Here is a 5783-nt window from a genome sequence, read left to right as displayed (position 1 = left end):
TTTAATGAATGTCATTTTTGTGACTTTCATTTCCTGGTGTCATTTTTATGACATAAACTTGAAAGGTGTTCTTTTGGACAATTGCCCTTTGAAAATATGTTAGATTGTCTTTTTGACTCAAGTTTTGAAAATAGGAAACTTATATATAAATGTAAAATTAGGTCTATCTCGGTTGTAGCTTGCTTTCTCTCTCCATATCTCTCTCTCTCTTTTTTTTGTCACCTCTCTCCATCTTTCTTCGTTATATTATTAAGAGACTTTTGACTTGTAGAGTAGCCTTCCGGGGGATTTGGTAGAGGATATACTCTCTAGGGTTTCGGCTATACCTTTGGTACGACTCCGAGAAACATCGAAACAATGGAACGCTAAATTGAAAAGTGGGAGCTTCGCTAAGATGCACGCTGCTCATGCACCAAAGGAGGAGTCTCTGATGATCACATTGATTAATCATAAGGTTTGCTTAGTAAAGATCAACCTTCATGCTCCATCTGTTAAGGTTGCACCTCATGCATTATACCTGTAAGATCCTCTTTCTGATTCTCCAAAGAAGTCGACATACGTAACGTTTTTCACTGCGATGGCTTATTGTTATGCACCACAAAGGACAAGAGACTCGTGGTTTGGAATCCATGTTCAGGGGAAACCAAGTGGGTTAAACCTAGAGACACCTACTATTGAATCACAAACACAGTTTAACAAGAAGTCCTTCTCTTATTAATCAATCAAACTCACAAGTTTCAAATCACAAAATCACTCTCTCAACTCACACGAGATGCAACAACATAAGCATCTCTATTTATAAGACTAGATAACTCTTAATCCTATTAGTATAACAATCTTTCCTTATTTCCTAATCCTATTACAAAACCATATCTCACTAGGATTAGGATAGCTTGTGTCTTAAGCTATTGTCAAGCTTATTCCAACATTCTGCCCCTTAAGCTTGATTCCATCTTCACTCACACTATGAACTCTAATAAGACTTCTGATTTCCTTGAATCGAATTCTACTTAGAGCCTTTGTAAGTATCAGCTCTTTGTTCACTCCCCGGAACATGTTCAACTTCAACTTGCTCATTCTCTACGCATTCTCTAATGAAATGGAATCTCCGATGAATATGCTTTCTGCGACCATGGAACACTGGGTTCTTTGTGTGTGACATGGCAGACTTGTTGTCAACCTTCACGGTCACCTTGTTGCATACATCACCCACGACCTCACTCATGAGTTCCTGAAGCCAAATCGCTTGCTTGGCGGCCTCCGTTGCGGCCATAAATTCAGCCTCGCATGAAGATAGTGCCACGATTTCTTGCTTCTGTGAGCTCCAAGTAATTGGATTTTTATCTAGATAGAAAACATGTCCAGCTGTGCTCTTGTCATCATCCTCATCCACATTGTGCGAGCTATCGCTATAACCAATCAGTTCCCATGCAATAGAATGCTTGTACCGTAAACCAAGTGTTGTTGTACCACGCAGGTACCGAAGCACTTGTTTCAAAGCCACACCGTGAGAGACTTTAGGCTCTTGCATATATCTACTTAACACGCCTACACTGAAAGAGAGATCAGGCCGAGTATGTAATAAATATCAAAGGCATCCTATGGTTCTTCTATACTCTCTCTCGTAAATGCCCTTCTCAAGAACTGACTTAGAAAGTCGAGTATTCACTTCCATGGGCACATGAGCAAGATTGCAGCTATTCATACCAGCATCCTCCAAGATCTTACGAGCATACCTATCCTGAGACAACACCACGCCACCATCATACTGTAGTACTTCTATGCCTAGATAGTAAGTCAATCTCCCTAAGTCGCTCATCTCGAACTTGCTTGCCATCTCTCGTTTGAACTCAACCGTTGACTGCAAGGAAGAACCAGTCACAAGCAAGTCATCAACATACATACATACCAGCAATAAGCCCTTTGTATCTTTTCTTCTGTATACTGAAGGTTCCTTAGAGCATCGAGTGAAGCCGAACTCTAGTAGAATCCGGTTTAGTTTGATGTTCCATGCTCCAGGAGCCAGCCATAAGCTGTAAAGAGCTTTATTAAGCTTATACACCTTATCTTCTTTGCCTTTGATCTCAAAGCCCTCAGGTTGACTAACATAGACTTCTTCCTTCAAATCTCCATGTAAGAAAGCCGTTTTTACATCTAAATGATGTATCTCCCACCCGCGTGAAGCTACAAGTGTGATCACTAGTCTGATGGTTTCAATCCGAGCTACTGGAGCAAAGACCTCGTCATAATCAATGCCGTGTCTCTGAACATATCATTTTGCTACCAACCTCGCTTTGTACTTGCTGATACTTCCATCTGCATTCCTCTTTATCTTGAACACCCATTTTAAACCAATAGGTTTGAAACCCTTTGGTAAGTCGACAAGTATCCATGTGTTGTTCTTCTCAATGGAGAATATCTCATCTTTACAAGCATCAACCCAAACGTCGAGCTCTTTAGCCTCATTAAAATCCCATGGTTCGTTGTTTATAATCATCAATAGCTTCTCGCACTCTGCTTCGGCTAGGAGTATATAATCTTTTAGGTATGATGGTGTAGTTGTTTCTCTACTCGATCGTCTCAATTCTGGCTGTGTGATAACATCTTCCTCTTCGTGCTCCTCACACTCGTCTTCCTCATTCATGTCACCATCATCATCAGCTTCGCTCATCACCTCAGTTACTCGTTGATCGCTGTCATCTTTTAACGGTAAGAGATCAAATTCAAGCACACTCGATTCCGTTGATTTCTCTGTCTCATCCTTGCTCCACTTCCATTGTTTATCTTCATCAAAATATACGTCGCGACTGACTACTATCTTCTGGCTTGAAGGGTTGAGTAGCCGGTAAGCCTTCGAGCCAGGCTCGGTTCCTAGATGTACCAATGCTTTAGACCTATCATCGAGTTTCTTCCTTCCCGCAATCTCTGTTCGTGCATAGCATACACAACCAAAAACCTTAAGATGACTAAGATTTGGTCGCTTACTCCGCAAGGCTTCGTATAGAGTTTGTCCCGCAAGAGATCTTGTTGCAATCCTATTGATTAGATAGGTTGCATGCCTTACAGTTTCTCCCCATGAATAATTTGGTAAGCTCATGTGTTTAAGTAAGCTTCTAGTCATCTCAAACAGTGTACGGTTTTGACGTTCGACAACCCCATTTTGTTGAGGTGAGTATGGGGCTGTCGTGTGCCTGTTGATATCATTTTTCTCGCAGTAAGCCATAAACTCATGTGACATGAACTCGCCTCCTCTATCTGTACGGAATGTTCTTACCGACCCTTTTGTTTCCTTTTCCGCAAGTCCCTTGAACACTTTGAAATTCTCAAATGCTTCACTCTTTTCCTTGAGTAGTATAGTCCACATGTAGCGGGTACAATCATCAATTAGGACAAACACATAGCATTTCTTACTTGGCGTGGGAGGTGATATAGGTCCGCATAAGTCTCCATGCACGAGCTCAAGAGGAAGCGACGCTCTAAACGTAGTTGCTTGCGAGAAAGGTTGTCTCATTTGCTTTCCAAAGTAGGCAAGAAACACATGTATCTTTCTCGATAGTTATATGAGGAATGCCCACGACCAATTCTTTGTTTATCATCATCTTCATTGTGTCGATCGCGACATGTCCTAACCGTGCGTGCCACTTCGATGACTCCGTAGCTCCAGAGGTAAGTAGGCATTGGATAGTATCCGTTTGTAAAGATACTTTATACAAGCGGTTCTTTGACCGTGTGGTCTTTATCATTAGAACTCCGGCCTTGTCATAGAGAATTAGAACGTTGTTTTTCATTCTTACTTCACAACCTACTTCGGTGGCTTGACCTAAGCTCATAATATTGCTCCTTAGGCCCGCGTATATAGTAGACGTTTTTTAGTATTCTCTTCTCACCTCCTTTGAGAACAAAGCGGATTGATCCCTTTCCTTTTATGTCGATACGTGAGTTGTCCCCGAATTGAACCTTTCCTGTGACTCCCTTGTCAAGTTTGATGAAGAACGATCGGTTCCCACTCATGTGATTGCTTGCCCCATTATCAAGATACCATAAGTTTTCCATCCCTCGTTCAACTTCAAAGATACTTGGCTTCACTTTCTCCTCATTGAGATACACTACTTCATGCATCATAAGTTCATCAGCCTCTTGTGTATCTCCTTCCTTTTTTCAGTAGTTTCTTGCAGTTTAAGTAGCTTGTCCGGACAGTTACTTGCATAATGTCCTTATTTGTCGCAAGCAAAACACGTTATATGACTTGTATCTCGGTTTTGACCTTGTTTATACGCCTCTCTCTGAGCGTAGAAACCACCATTGCGTCCTCGACCTCGTCCTCTCCAGTTACCTCGTCCACCTCTTCGTCGTCCTCCTCGTCCATAACCATCTTGACGAGATTCACTGTTGTTGGCGTATAATAACTTTCCATGATCGTCTTCATGTTCTTCTTCTTCTTCAAATCTACGCTCTTCATAAGCTTTTAGTCGACCTACAATATCCTCAAAGCTAGTCGTGTTTAGATCAAGCACCTGCATCAAGTGATGCGACAATATGAATGTATTTTCTCTTTGGTAGACTTTTCAAGAACTTCTTGACGATCTTCGGCTCTTCAATAATTTCACCTAATGAGGTAGATTTCGACGTGATTTCAGATAGTTTTCCTACAAAGGAATCAATGGTGTCTTCTTCCTTCATCTTGAGTCTGTCGAATTCAGCCATTAGGGTTTGTAAAGGAGCTTCTTGTACTCTTTCAGCCCCGGCATGTCTTGCTTTGATAGCCTCCCATACTCCTTTGGCTGTATCGAGATAACCAACTTGTAGTGTCAGAGCCTCAGGAATGGATTGAAAGAGTAAAGCTACAGCCTTGTTGTTCTTTTCTTCATGTTTACTTCCTGGATCAATCGTCTCCCATACTTTATTAACTTTGAGCGCAATCTTCATTCGCATAGCCCAGAGAGTGTAATTGGTAGAGGTTAGCATCGGAAACTTAATGGACGAAGGTCCCGTTCCTTTGACATTCGTCTCAGCTTCTTCTTTTACGTCGGCCATGGTCGTATTCTTCACACGATCTCTTATTCTAGGCTTGTATCAATGTGTATGGCTCTGATACCAATTATTGAATCACAAACACAGTTTAACAAGAAGTCCTTCTCTTACACTACAAGAAAACGTAAGCTTAACGAGGATAATTAACGAGGAATATTTTTCCTCGTAAATTTACGTCGATTTTACGAGGAAATTACGCAGAAAAATAAAAACAGCGTTATTTCCTCGTAAAGTAACGACGAAACAGTTTCGTCGTAAAGTCGATGTAAAGTCACGTGGCTTTTACGAGGAAATCGTATTTCCTCGTACATTTCACGTAAACTTAGCGTGGTCTTTATGAGGAAACAATTTATGTCTACTTAGCGACGAAATTTTGAATCCACCAACTTTGTTTGTCACACGTTTTTTTTTCGGCCACCTAACTAATTTTCGTCGTAAATTCGTAGGAAAATTACAACTACCAGATTCAAAAATTTTCTATAAATAGAGATGTTTGAACATCATTTTAAACACACTAACAAAAAAAACGTGAAAGAAAAAAAAATGGCTGGCTCCGGGAATATTTTCGAGTTGCGGAAGTGGATGTATATACATAGAGATGCTAACGGGAGAGTGACGAAAGAATACCTTGCGGGGCTGGAGACATTTATGCATCAAGCAGATTCAACACCGCTCGCCCAAGAAAGTGGTAAGATGTTCTGTCCTTGTCGGAAATGCAACAATTCGAAATTGGCAAACCGTGAAAATGTTTG

At 41.1% G+C, this 5783-nt stretch overlaps 1 pseudogene; it reads left to right on the top strand.

Moving 5' to 3' along the window:
* The window catches only part of LOC106300340, a 14798-nt pseudogene that overhangs the window by 1148 nt on the left and 7867 nt on the right, over positions 1-5783 (top strand).

This window comes from Brassica oleracea, chromosome C1 (assembly GCF_000695525.1).
Source record: "Brassica oleracea var. oleracea cultivar TO1000 chromosome C1, BOL, whole genome shotgun sequence".
NCBI classification, from domain to species: Eukaryota; Viridiplantae; Streptophyta; class Magnoliopsida; order Brassicales; family Brassicaceae; genus Brassica; species Brassica oleracea.
Note: the sequence above shows the minus strand (reverse complement) of the source record. Positions and strands in the feature narration are given on the sequence as shown.